Source organism: Phyllostomus discolor, chromosome 6 (assembly GCF_004126475.2).
Source record: "Phyllostomus discolor isolate MPI-MPIP mPhyDis1 chromosome 6, mPhyDis1.pri.v3, whole genome shotgun sequence".
NCBI classification, from domain to species: Eukaryota; Metazoa; Chordata; class Mammalia; order Chiroptera; family Phyllostomidae; genus Phyllostomus; species Phyllostomus discolor.
In genome coordinates this window covers 86,544,674-86,558,354 of record NC_040908.2, presented here as the reverse complement: position 1 = coordinate 86,558,354, position 13,681 = coordinate 86,544,674, and the positions used below count along the sequence as shown (strand labels likewise).

Here is a 13,681-nt window from a genome sequence, read left to right as displayed (position 1 = left end):
ACATCATAATTACATTAGCCAAGGTAAAAATGAAGGAGAGAATCCTAGAAGCAGCAAGAGATAAGGAGACAGTAACCTACAAAGGAGTTCCCATCAGACTGTCAGCTGATTTCTCAAAAGAGATCTTACAGGCAAGAAGGGGCTGGAAAGAAGTATTCCAAGTCATGAAAGACAAGGACCTATATCCCAGATTACTCTATCCAGCAAAGCTTTCATTTAGAATGGAAGGGCAGATAAAGTGCTTCTCAGATAAGGTCAAGCTAAAGGAGTTCATCATTACCAAGCCCTTATTTTATGAAATGTTAATGGGGCTTATCTAAGAAAAGAAGATAAAGAAATGACATGTATAGTAAAAGGACAGCAAACTCACAATTATTAACAACCACACCTAAAGCAAAACCAAAAGAAACTAAGCAAACAACTAGAACAGGAGCAGAACCACAGAAATGAAGATCACATGGAGGGTTAGCAACAGGGGAGTGGGAGGAGGAGAGAGGGGGAAAAGATACAGAGAATAAGTAGCATAGATTGTAGGTTGAAAATAGATAGGGGAAGAATAAGAATAGTATGGGAAATGTAGAAGCTAAAGAACTTATAAGTATGACACATGGACATGACTAAAGGGAGGGATATGGGTGGGAAAGGGTGTACAGGGTGGAGGGGAGTGAAGGGGGGAAATGGGACAACTGTAATAGCATAATCAATAAAATATATTAAAAAAAAGAAGTTATTAAAATCCTGGATTCTGGGTCTTGACCAGTGTGACTCAGTTGGTTGGACATCATTCTGTAACAGTGTACAGCCAAGAGGGGGGCCCCAAATAGGGATTTGGAATGGGGTCCAGAACTCAAGGTGTCCAGGAAATATTAGGATGTCCTCACCCCTTCCCCCGACAGGTGTGGGTTGGGGGAAGGGACACATGGAGCAGGAACATGCAGAGCTGTTTTGTACAGGAATGGCTTTGCAGCTAACCTCCAGCATAGTCATTTAACATATCTATGACCTTTAACTGGTTTCATAGATATGTTATAGGTACATTAAATAGCTGTGGCCATGCTTTGAGCCAGGGGGATGGAAGTGACTTCCACCCAAAATGTAACTGGGGGGAAGGTCCCCCAAGTTACAGCGCCTGTGTGAAAGCTTAGAGAAGATTGGCTCCATGACATGGGGCCACACCTGCCCAGACTTACGATGGCAGCCCAGTAAACTTGGAATAATACAGGAATGCTGGCAGGTGTAACTGATTGTAGGAAGAGTCAGAAGTGGGGGCACAGAGGAAGACTGGCGCAGGGATTTAAACCCAGACACCACAGCTTTGGTAGGGAAGAACCACTCGGCTTTGGCCAGGGTAGGGACCCCTGCAGCTTTGGTAGAAGAGGACCACGTGGCTTTGGGGTGCTCTCTTTGGCCACATGACCTAGGAAGCAGGAGAGACTTTGCCTGGAAGAAGGGTGAAAGGACTCTTGCCAGTAGGCCATGAGAAGGTGCCACATGACTTTGGATTAACTGGGATCTGAAGCTGGAGATCCTGAGAGTGACACAGCTGATGGTGCCAGGAGCCTGAATCTATTTCTTTTCCTGAGATACAGTACCCCAAATTAGGGCAGAGGGAGAAGGAAGGACTGTGTGGGTCTGTGGGTATCCTAAAGGACTTTGATATTTTAATGAAGACATTAGGTCACTACTTTAAGTCTGTATAGCTTTAAGTAAACATTTCATTTCATTTCCTTTTCACAAATCTCTGGCATTGAGAGACATCTTTCCTCTGGCAGCAGGCACAGCGAACCTAGTAGGGGAGTCTTTTCGGTAATAGTATATTATACCCCCCTTGGCTCTGTTCTGTAACAATAGTACCAAGAAACTTCGCAAACTACTTTTCACACAATCAGTCACAGCAGCTTCTTCATGCACAAACCTTTGTTTGAGCTTCAGTTACATTTTAACCTTTCTTGAAATAATAAAACATAATATGCTGAAAATGTTACATATTTTCTTCCATCTTCGATATTAAAATGGCTGCACAAAATTCACAAATTTTGAAAACTTTTTTAAAATACACATTGATATGACAGCTGTCATAATACAATCTAACAAAATTGTTTCTAATGAAGTTAAAAGCAACTAAGCACTACTAGAGCCATCGTACAGAAAAAAAGTAAACAAATTTTTTTGGCCAACTCAACAATACTGTTTAGCAACCTAAATATTATTTTTAATAATCCCTGTACCAATGATGCATCGATGGCCATATCCCTCCACCACTCCTGCCCAGATCCATTTTCTATCTATTCTGCTCTGCTTTGTGCCCTAACAAGCTGACCGCTGCGGGCTGGTTTCTCATACAGTTTGGATAATAGGCAGCTGCAGAGGGATGTCTGTGAACAGGAAGGAGCAAAGGTGGTGGTATTTCTCCCCCACTTCCTGCTTTGGTGTCTTATCTGCAGCGAAGCTTCAGCTCTCACTGAGGGCCAGTAACTCTATTCCTTCTCCTCATCCCTCAGCCCTGGGGTGAAACAGCTTCCACCCAGGCTAATGTCTGGGTGGCTTCCCATTCCTTGCATCCTTCCTTAACCCTATCTGTGCCTCTGCAAATAGTGCTTTCATTAAAAGTCTCTTCCTTTGAACCATCTGGAGTAAATTGTTTCCTAACAAAACCCTTAATGATAAAATCCCAAAGGCTACAGGTGGACATTCAGGGTTTTAAGGGGACATCACATGATCAGAGTTGTTCTTCAGAAAGTTCATCATGGCCACAGTGTGCACAAGAAATTGGAAGAGCACAAAACCAGGGAAGAATATGATCACTTAGGTCTTGGGAGGTTATGTCAGTAATAAAGACAAGAAATTATGGAGACATATTATAAAACATTGTTTTTTAAAAAGTCTTTCCTCCTCCTCTACACCAAGGGGGGGACCCTGACTCCCACAAGACTCCACGATTCCAGGAGCACTATTAGAAACTTTGTACTAGGGGTGGACTGCCTGTACCACAAAATTGAGCATGCAAACATATCTAACTTCATTTTCCAAAAAATTCCATTAATTTATCTTTCAATTGTCCCTTACTGCTGAAGACAGAAAAATATATCCCACTGGAACACTGGGATTTCTCAGGCAGTTCATTTTTAAAAAGTACCCTCACAGTCACCGCCCTCTCCTCTGCCCTCTATCCTGACCTTCAGGGCTACAAGGAGAATTGGCTGTGGACCAGGTGTCCAGCCTTCCCACGCTGGATGGGCTTGCCTTGCATACTCACTGGTCCTGGGCCCATGCTTCCAGTAGCACAGGTATCCTCACTTGTACACCTCAGATGAGGGAGGTTGGAATATAGGAACATTTAAAAAGTAAATTCAAAGATCTATTTGTCTCTCAAAGATGTAAACATAATGAAGCCAACACAGCTACTCTTCCTGTCTAGCTTCTTAAAGTATAGCACGAAGAAATACATTATTGCATATTCAGCACACTCCTTTATCACTTGATCTCTTCAAAGCATGTTAAAATTTCTCCAAGGAGAAATTCAGTTTGAAGGCTAAGATGGCCTTTCTCAAGGAAACCTGAACACTGAGAAACTAATACACAGGTCTGAGGAATAAGTATAGCAGATGTACATAAAGCATGAACATCGACGTAACACATTTTCTGCAGACTTAAGTAACAACACACACATAAACTTTAACTCACATCTTTTAACATTTTTTATCTCAAATCATTGAGATAGCTAGAATCTCAGATTATCAAGACCCCTTATTTTGTTCTTCAGTGCATTAAAGCAGCACAACAGCAATGACATTGAACTATGGTTAACCAGAGTAATTGAAGAGAGATCCTTTGTTGGTTCCAGAAAAGGCTCAACACCATTAGAAGACATACTTCTGAAAACTAATCTCTTTTGCCTTAGTATTAAGAGCTAGAAAGTCCAGCTCTAGGAACCAGAAAGACTAACCATAGTACAGCACTCACTTGAAAAAGAAAAAACATACAAAATTACTAAAAACTAAATGGTTTCTAGGTTACAGTAAACAAGTGAAAATTATTTACCTGTCAGGCAAACAAAAATCTGGAATGCTGGGGCCAACTGTAAATATGACTCAAAGCTCTTCCTGGTGTGGTTCAGTTGGTTGGAGCATTGTCCTGTGCACCAAAAGAATTGCATTTGATTTCTGGTAAGAGCACATACCTAGGTTGTGGGTTCAATTCCTGGTCAGGGCACCTATAGGAGGCAACTGGTCAATGTTTCTCTCACATCAATGTTTCTCTCTCTCTCTCTCTCTCTCTCTCTCTCCCCCTTCTTCTTTCTTATTGGTTGTTTCAGAATAGTCATGGGGATGTAAAGTACAGCATAGAGAATATAGTAAATAATAGTCTAATAACTATGTATACTGTCAGATGGGTAGGAGATTTATCAAGATGATCACTTATTAAGTTATATAATGTCTAATCATTGGGTATACACCTGAAACTAATATAATATGTATGTCAACTATAACTGAAAACAAAAAATGGTTTTTAAACATTTTTAAATAAAATCAATAAATATATATATATTAAATTTTTAAGGTTTTATTTATTTATTTTTAGAGAGAGAAGGGAGGGAGAGAGAGAGAGATAGAAACATCAATGTGCGGTTGCTGGGGCCCATGGCCTGCAACCCAGGCATGTGCCCTGACTGGGAATCGAACCTGTGATGCTTTGGTTCACAATAAATATATATATATTTTAAAATTTTTTTAAACGTGACTCAAGGAAGCCCAAGCAAAGCATCTGTATTTCTGGTAAGAACTATTAAGAGCTTCCAAACACAGTTGTGTAATTCATTTTTAAAAAAATCTTAGCTTTTAGAAGATCATGGATGAACCTAGAGGGTCTTAAGCTAAGTGAAGTCAGTCAGACAGAGAAAGACATATACCATATGACTTCACTTATATGTGGAATCTAATGAACAAAATAAATAAACAAACAAAATAAAAATAGACTCATAGATTCAAAGAACAGACAGCTGTCAGAGGGGAGAGGGTTTGGGGGCTGGGTGAAAAAGGTGAAAGGATTAAACAGTACAAATCAGTAGTTACATGATGGCCACAGAGATGCAGTTAGAGCATGAGGAATATAGTAGTATGTGTGAGGCCAGGTGGGTGCTTCAAGCAGCAGGGGTGACCACTCTGTAAAGTACATGATTATCTAACCATTTTGCTATACCTCTGAAACAACTACAGAATAATACTGAATGTAAACTGGAATTTAAATATATATATACATATATATATATATATATAAATTCACAAAAGGGTTCACAAATTTGTCACATTTAAAGATATAGGATTGCAAATAATCTAATTCTAAATGCAATGCTGTATTCATGAACTCTACTTAGCACCAAGAGGGTGACACTTTTATTAATAAATATAATTTGTCCTTTAAAATCAAACCATTTAAAAGCTAAAGCGAAGTAATACCAAGTGAATCCCTTACAATAGCATTTCTTTTGACAGTCTCATGGGTTTACACAGAACTCCTATTAAATAGGCTATCTATATAAAATAAAGATTCCCATAACAACATTTATAAGCAGAGAGATATTTTGTGGATACCACATGTTAAGATATTACTTTTAAAACCCACATGACATGTGCATCCACATACATGTCCTCACACTTCCCACCCCCAACAAAGAAACACACTGTACTGAGTTGAGGTCAGAAGCCACCCAAACACTGATGCCCCCCTTAAAGCCCTGGTAACTGTTCTCCATTATAGGTGAAGTCCTTCTTAAAATACCCTCTGCCGTCCTTTTTTGGATTTAAGAACCCTGAAAGAGCAAAACACACTCCTAGGAGTGAGTTATGTATATTCTTTCATGTTCTAACCCTCCCCTAGAGAGACACTTTATTAGTACTTGGGTAAGCTGCACATCCCTTCCATTCTTGCTCCATCGTCCAGGGGCCTCAGTGTGCTAATAAAAGCAGGTCAGTCTCTGCTACTGTGAATGGGAACCAACTATGACATCAGTTTCCAGAGATCAACACTGAGATGCCATGTAAAACCTAATAATGTTAGTATTCCATAAACAACCATAATATAGAAAAAATTTCACAAGAACAAAATCACGGCACAACACCAAAGGGCTGATGCAGGATGGTGAAGACAGTACCTAAGCAGTTGCTGGGTTCTGGCCTCCATGCCCTCTGCTACCCTCTCTCCAGGTCTCACAGGTTTAGGGACTGCATTTGGCACAACGCAAAATTAGAGCAGCAACTCCCCATCTAACCAACTCAGTCACTCTCCAGGCTGATTACTGTGTCCTTTCATGAACTGCTAAGAGTTCATTTTTAACATGAACATTGTATAGCAGATGCTGGCTCTAAATAAAACTTTTCAACAAAATTTCAATCAGGGGAGGATTAAAGAACCTAAGTGGTTAGAAACAAAGAAATGTGCAAAAGGCCACCCAAGTTGATGGCCTGCTATCTTGATCTCCATGACATTTCAGCTCTTCTGTTCATTTAACAGTTGTTTAAGTTTCTTTTAAAGTTTCAATATAAGGAAACTCTTATCAAAATCCCTGAAATGGGTAGATGAAGCAGTCCCATTGACTTGGCTACTTGTTAAGTCAAATATTGTTTTCTTGATCACAGTATAAAATAAAAACCACAGAGAAGCAAACACCCTCATGAAAAGCAACTTAAATTTATTAGCCAAACACTGAAAAGGCATATCTACAGAAAAGTTTATAACTTGTCTGTACTTCATTGTACAGTGCATTTATAGTTCAAAGTCATATTTATTTCCACTCTGTCTCCTGTACAGAGAACAATCCCTTCAGAGACATCATTAACTCCTTGTGTTTCTTTAGAATACCTGAGAAGGGCAAGGCTCAGAGAGAGACACCCACTCAAATGCAACAGGTTTCTGATCCTGGGACTTCCACAAAACATCTGCCACTATCAGAGGCCCAAGATTTTCATTATAGCATTCTGGTCACACCTGAAACTCAGAAAGGCTCTGGATAAAAAGGGGAACTTGCAATGTCCATTACATGCCACAGACTGTCCCTAGGTATGTTCTAGCAACTGGTCTTCACCAGAGGTAGGTAAGTCATATGCATGTGTTTCAAAATTATCCTGAAGTTCCTATAGATGAAGTTTTTTGTTTGTTTGTTTTAATCTTATCAAGGGACTCTGTCTGGCTGACTGCGGACCCCATTTGTTCTTTTCTTTTGATTAGGTGAGTCTTGATACTGTTTGCTGGCATTTCCCCTCATAATTTGATTCCTTGCTTTTAAAAGATCAGACATTTCAGAATAATTATCATATGGATTTTGCTGCAGTGGTTGCCTGTGCTTTCCCCATTGGTCACCAAAAGAAACTTTAAGAAAAAAACTGCTGATTGTGCGGGCATGTGGTTTGACTCCCTTTTTCCACAGTGAGTTTAGCTTGTGAGATACTGAAACCGGTAACCTGGCCAGTATGGTGGCCTGGCCAGGGCGGGAATGGGAGAGAATGGGAGGGGTCGCAGGGGAAGTGCCATGTTGCCCAGGTAACCAAGTGAGTGCAGGTGGACAGATTCCCCCACCTCCAGGGAGAACCCAGCAAGAGGAAGTTGCGCTGAGCATGCGCAAGGCTGAGGAGGGTGATTGGCTAAGGGAAAAGCCCTCCTACACCCTTCCAACCAGTGAAAACTTGTCAGTCTAGACTGGGAAAAGACGGGATTGGTTCGGGGGAAGGAACTACAGATTCCAAAGTGTGCAGATGTTGGAGCACCAACCCTAGGCCACAGTGGTAGCTGATATAAACTGAGAGAAGGGGGTGACAGGCTTTTTCTTGGGCCCATCAAACTGACATGTGGGCTGTGAGCTTGCAGAACCGGCTGGCCCTGGAAGCCACGTGGCCAGTGGTGGCACCAAAAAGGAGGGAGCTTGAGGCCTGACGGTGGCTGTGAGAGAAGGTGAGCTGCTTGGAGGATGACTCAGGGTCGCCTGCAATTCCCAAAGGAAATTTTGAATGGGAGAAGGAACTCTGGCAGCAGCCTGGGACTGGTCCGGCAGAGAGTGGCAGGGTTTTCCTCTGGGTTTTCTGGAGGCTTTGAGACAGGAGCCTGCCATCCCAGGTTGTGCAGCTTTTGAATAAAAGACCTCTTTCCTTTTCTCTACCAAATCTCTGCCTCTGGAATTTGCCTATGGGTGGTTGCAGGCAGTGGAACCCCACTCATTCACTAGCACTACTAGCTGAAGAAAATCCGTTGTCACAGTCAGGAATCTCCAAATCTTTGAGAAAGCCAGCCCTCTAAGGGGCTGATAAAAGGAATAATCATAAAAAGTTGTTAGGAGCCAAACAAGTTTGGATTTTGGAGTCATTTCATTTCTACGACATGGCAATTTCTATGTGGAAAACCACGTAGAGTTCTGAATTTCTCTTCTGGTTTTCAGGTTAAATTTTGTGTCCTTTGGAGTTCCTGGAATGATGTACAAATGAGCAAGCTGGTCACTTATTTAAAGTTCAATGTAATCATTGTTACAAATATAACATTTGCTATCAAAACCAGTTTCTTAAAAGACTATTATAGCAGTAAAATCATGAGGGTGCTGCTTCTTCATTTACTTTTCCTATTTTAGATGCCCAGCCTGATTTTGCTAGGTACCGTTGAACCAGTAGTACATTTTCAAGTGTCTTATCAAGAATAATTGCACCATGTATTGATACTCCCATTTTATATTCCTTCCAGTCATCCAAAATGTTTTCCACATCTTCACCTTGAGGCAGAAAAAATGGAAAATGACAGAAGACAACTTTAGTAAAGTCTCTTAACCCACACTGAAGTAACCCTAATATGCTCTGCATGTAAAAGCCAAGCAAAACCAATGGGCAAGTTCAATCTGAAAACACAATAAAGTTGTATGGCAGAAATTAATATAGTACGGCATGCTAACTATACTTTAATAAAACATTTTTAAAGGATAGATGAGCTGGTAAATAAATGGGTGAGTGAATAAATGGGTGGGTAGACGGGAGGATGGATGAGTGAGTCCTGGAATGGAAGGTTAGCCCAGAGCCCCCTGACCAACACACTGATTTTCCTTCTTGCTATCTCTAGCCACTGCCACTGTTGTAGGTCTGCTAGTTGTCCCTTTCAGCCTGGCCTCCCTATTCACAAAGAAAGCCTGTGGAGCCTCCTCTGTGTACTGTAGTAAACAGAGCCAGCTGGGCTAGGGCTATGTGACCACCATCCTCAACCAATCCTAAAAACTTAGGCATATATCATAAAGAAATCATTTGGCAGAGGAAAAAGGCAGTAAGACCATGGTTCCCGAACTGTGTGCTAAGGTACCTCAGAGTGCCACTGTGAACTCAGGAAATTTTTGAGGGAAACAGCGATACTCCACATCTGTTGAACACTAGCATGAGTGAGTTCACAAACTATATTACCTTCCTATCAATGACTTCATTACTATGCACAGCTAGATTTCCAGCAAGCAGCTGCTGTAATAAAAAGCAAGTATTACATGAAAATCGCTGTGGCATAGGAAGTAAAGATGGTAGTGTCCAACCTGATTCCAACATTTGAGAAGCTATGCAAAGCCCAACAGGTGCTTTGCACACATCCCACTAGTAATTGTACTTATGTAAAAATGAAGTAGAAATTTAATTTTCTTTTGACTTATGCATATTATTTTTTTCAAATGGCTGCTAAGTTGTTAGGGGATAAGTACTTATTAAGTGGTTTGAAGCTAATGACTTGTTAAGTGGCATTTTTGGCCTGAGGTGCCGTGAACTGAGAGAGTTTGAGAACTTCTACACTGTCAGGAATTGCTTTGGGTTCTTAATCACACCCTCAAACCGAAAACAGTCTAGATTAGATGCCCAGTCTAGATTAGATGCCCATTAGATGGTTCAGTAAGTTTTAGACAATGACTTGAGGTATATTCTACAGTTTTGAAAACAGACTTTAAGAAGACAGTTTAAAACTATTAAGTGAAAGGAAAACTAGATACAACTGGATTCTTTAATGGTGATAACACAAAAAAAATATACATGACTGGGAAAGTCTAAATGGAAAAAATAATTTAATAAATCCACTAAATGCAATGTGTTTTCCTGGAGCAGAAAAAGGACATGGAGTAAAAACTAGGTGAAGTCAAATAGTCTGTAGTTTAGTTATTAGTAAAGTATCAGTGTTAATTTCTTAGTTGTAAAGAGTGTACTGAGATCAGCTACCATATTAACATTGGGATAGCTGGGTGAAGAGTATCAGGAACACTTTGTATTGTCTTTGCAACTTTTCTAAACATCTATAATTATTTAAGAACAAAAAAGCTATTTTAAAAATAATGTTTCCAGGGGAGGGTTACAGATGGCTCTTTTCTACTTCTTTTTTTTTCAAAATTGCCTTTAGTTTAAAAAAACAATATGATAATAACAGCTTTCAGCTATGAGGCCCCTCATAAGAGGCAGGTATCACATGATGGGCTTTATTCATATAAGTCTCTTGACATCTCTGTGACTGAGATGTTAGCACCTCTTTATCCCCCAGGAATCTGAAGCCCAGAGACATGAAGTCACTTGCTCAAGGTCCCCCAACTACTGAGTGAAAGAGCTGGGATCAGAATCCGTATCTACCTGATTTCCAAGGCCGTGCCTTTTTCATGCTACTTCAATTTCCTTCCTGTGCACTTCAATCCTCTAAAGCAGAGACTATTACCCCGTTTCACAAATGAGAAAGCGGATGTTTAGAGAGAGGGAAAGAGACTTGTCTATGGGCACTGCTGGTTAGTGGCAGAGCCAGAGTTTGCTCCAGGCTTGATTTCAACACCTGTGCACCTTCTGCCAGATATCTGAGAAAAATATGTCTTCAGCATTACAGGAAGTCAACTCAGCCATTTAGAAATAGATATAAGCCCTGTCTGGGTAGCTCAGTTGATTACAGGGTCATCCTGATACAACAAAGATGCTGGTTTGATCTCCAGTCAGGGCACATACATGAGTCAACCAATGAATGTACAAATAAGTGGAACAACAAATCAATGTCTCCCTCTCCTCTCTCCCTCTCTTTCTCTCTCTCTCCAAAATTGATAAATTTAAAAAGTAGCATTAAAAAAAGACATAAATACAAAAAGTGGGCAGAAACTCTCTCCATCCCTTTCACTGTATGTCCATTTCAGTAAATCTTCATTCCTCCCGAGGCCCCAGGAAGGGGCCCTCTAGAAGCCCACACCCCTCAGGTGAGAACCTGGTCGTTTGGGTACCGTTAAAGAATTTGGTGATGTCTATGAAACCCATGTTGTTCTCCAAGATGATGTCATGGTAGACCTTCACCAGAGACAGTGTGATGAACTGCATGTTATGGGCAGACAACACATGTTCAGCTGCCCAGATGGAGAAGACATCATCATAGACAGGTTCTGCCAAGACACCAACACGCACACAAATGGCAAGAGAATCAGCCAGAGCTCATGGTGCTGCCCACCCTCTAGAAAAATCCCAGGCTAGCAGTGTTCTGAGCTTCTGTCCTGCTGCAGCAGACAGAGCTCAGGCCAGGAACTAGGAGACCTGGGCTCTGTCATTTCACCATCAGGAGCCTCAGTTTTTCCCATGTGTAGAATAGGCTAAGCAAATAAGGTGGTATGTAAGTTTCCTGCTCTGACATTTTGCAAGCAGAGGAACTGAGTATGTGCAGGTTTGATCAACACTGACCTGTCCCCGCTCAACAGATAATTTGGGTGGAATAAATAACTACTCTGGACTCTGGGGAGGGCTATCTGGGAGCAGGTGAGACAGACGTCTGCCATTTGTATCTAGCCTTGCCTGAGTGTTTGACTCTTTCCACTATGGCGTGTACATCTGTAATAGAAATAACAAGTTATTTAAAGAAAAGTGGACACACAGAGCTTGGAAAACCTCCCTTGCAGTTGACCTCTTCTGACTTGGACTTTTTGTTTGCAAGAAAGCAAGCTCTAATATTTAAAAGATACTAGACATGAGTTTAAGACAAGGTGCTTATCATCAAGGCTGCTATTGATTGAGTGCTAGGGATAGAGGATCTGACTCAGTAATCTTAAAAACAACTGAGGAACATAGAGAGGGAAACTGAGGCTCAGAAAGATAAAGTGACCTTTCTAAGCTAGTCACTTTGAATCTAGCACCATTTGACTGCAAAGCCTGTATTCTTCAAGCATTAGATCATCTTCTCCCCCAAATGAGTTTCCACAGTTAGCCGATGGTGGGGAAATGCAATGAACCAGAGAGAGCTCATCTGGATAACTGAGGTTTGTGGTACACTCCCTCCCTACTGCAGCTGTAGAAAACCGAGTGAAGAATTCTGGAGATGTACCAGGTAGGTGACACTGCTGGAAGACAACAGAGGACTCCTCGTTGTTGGCAGAAGTGCTCAGGGCCAGAGAAGCCAAGGCAGGGTAGAGACTTTCCACCTCAGAGCCCTCTGAGAGGTTGTCCTCACTACTCACCTGACTACGCTTCTCCCCATCACTGCTTCCCCAACCCTCCATTGGGGTGCACTCCTTCTCAGGCAGAGCTACATCCATGCTCTCCCAGCTGTCCTACACAGCCAGCTCCTCACAGGAAGCCCCATCCCAGGAAGTGGTGGCCTTGCTGCTCTGCCCATCATCCACACTGCTGTCCCTGGGTCGAATCACCAGGCAGGCATTCTTCTGGGCACCCATGACTATCCCTACCCAGGCTGAAGTTCAAGTGCTCCAGGAGGCCAGAGGAGAAATTGTGGGGGGAGAATGGACAGAATCCCAGAACAGGTACCATTCACCAGGTTCCCACTGGGGACCTTGGGCTGTTTCTCTTTCAGCCTACATTCTGCCTGCACCTGCTTGACTTCATCCAGAGACTCAAACACCTCCACACAAGGTGCACAAAGACAAATGGACTAGGATGGACACTGTGGAGATGCTTCCAGCAGTAACCTAAATATTCATCAACAGGGCATTGATTCAAATATGGAACATGCACCCTGGCTGGGTGGTTCAGTTAGTTAGAGTGTCATCCTGTATACCAAAGGGTTGCAGATTCAATCCTTGATCAGGGCACATGACTGGGTTGCAGGTTCAATCCCTGGTTGATCTCTAGTTCAAATGCATGCAGGGGCAACCAACTAATGTTTCTCTCTCTCCCCCTCCCTCCCTTGTTCCCCCTCTCCTCCTCTCTCTCCCTTCCTCTCTCTCTAAAATCAATAAACATATCCCCAGGTGAGAATTAAAAAATATATATGGAACATGCATGTAATGGAATACTCTACAGTCAGTAAAAAGAGTAGGGCAGAACAAAATGTAATGCATGCTCCCATTTGTAAAGAATAGAAAAGTGACCTATATGCATTATAATGCATAGAACAATCCATAAGGAAACAAGGAAACATTGCAATTGATTTTGTGCAGGGATTACTAAGGAATTTAAATGGAAGGAGAATACTTTTCATCATATAAAATTATGTGCACATAATTTTTAAAACTAAAATATTAGTTAACAACATAAGGAACAGACTAAACACAGAATATTATATCCTGTGGTTGACTATTACGGATCAGTTTTCAAAAATAGTTAGATGTACAGCTGTCCCTTGAAGAATGTGGGGGTTGGGGCACCGACCACCTGAGCAGTAAAAACTCCAAGTATAACTTTTGGCTCCCCAAAGATGTATCTATGAATGCCCTAGTGTTGAC

The 13,681-nt window shown here is 41.5% G+C and overlaps 2 pseudogenes; both read right to left on the bottom strand.

Annotated features, from left to right (window-relative positions):
• Positions 1 to 6,850: 6,850 nt before the first annotated feature.
• Positions 6,851 to 8,920, bottom strand: LOC114498792 (annotated as a pseudogene).
• A 2,242-nt stretch (positions 8,921 to 11,162) lies between these two features.
• LOC114498791 overlaps positions 11,163 to 13,681 on the bottom strand; it is a 52,679-nt pseudogene continuing 50,160 nt past the window's right edge.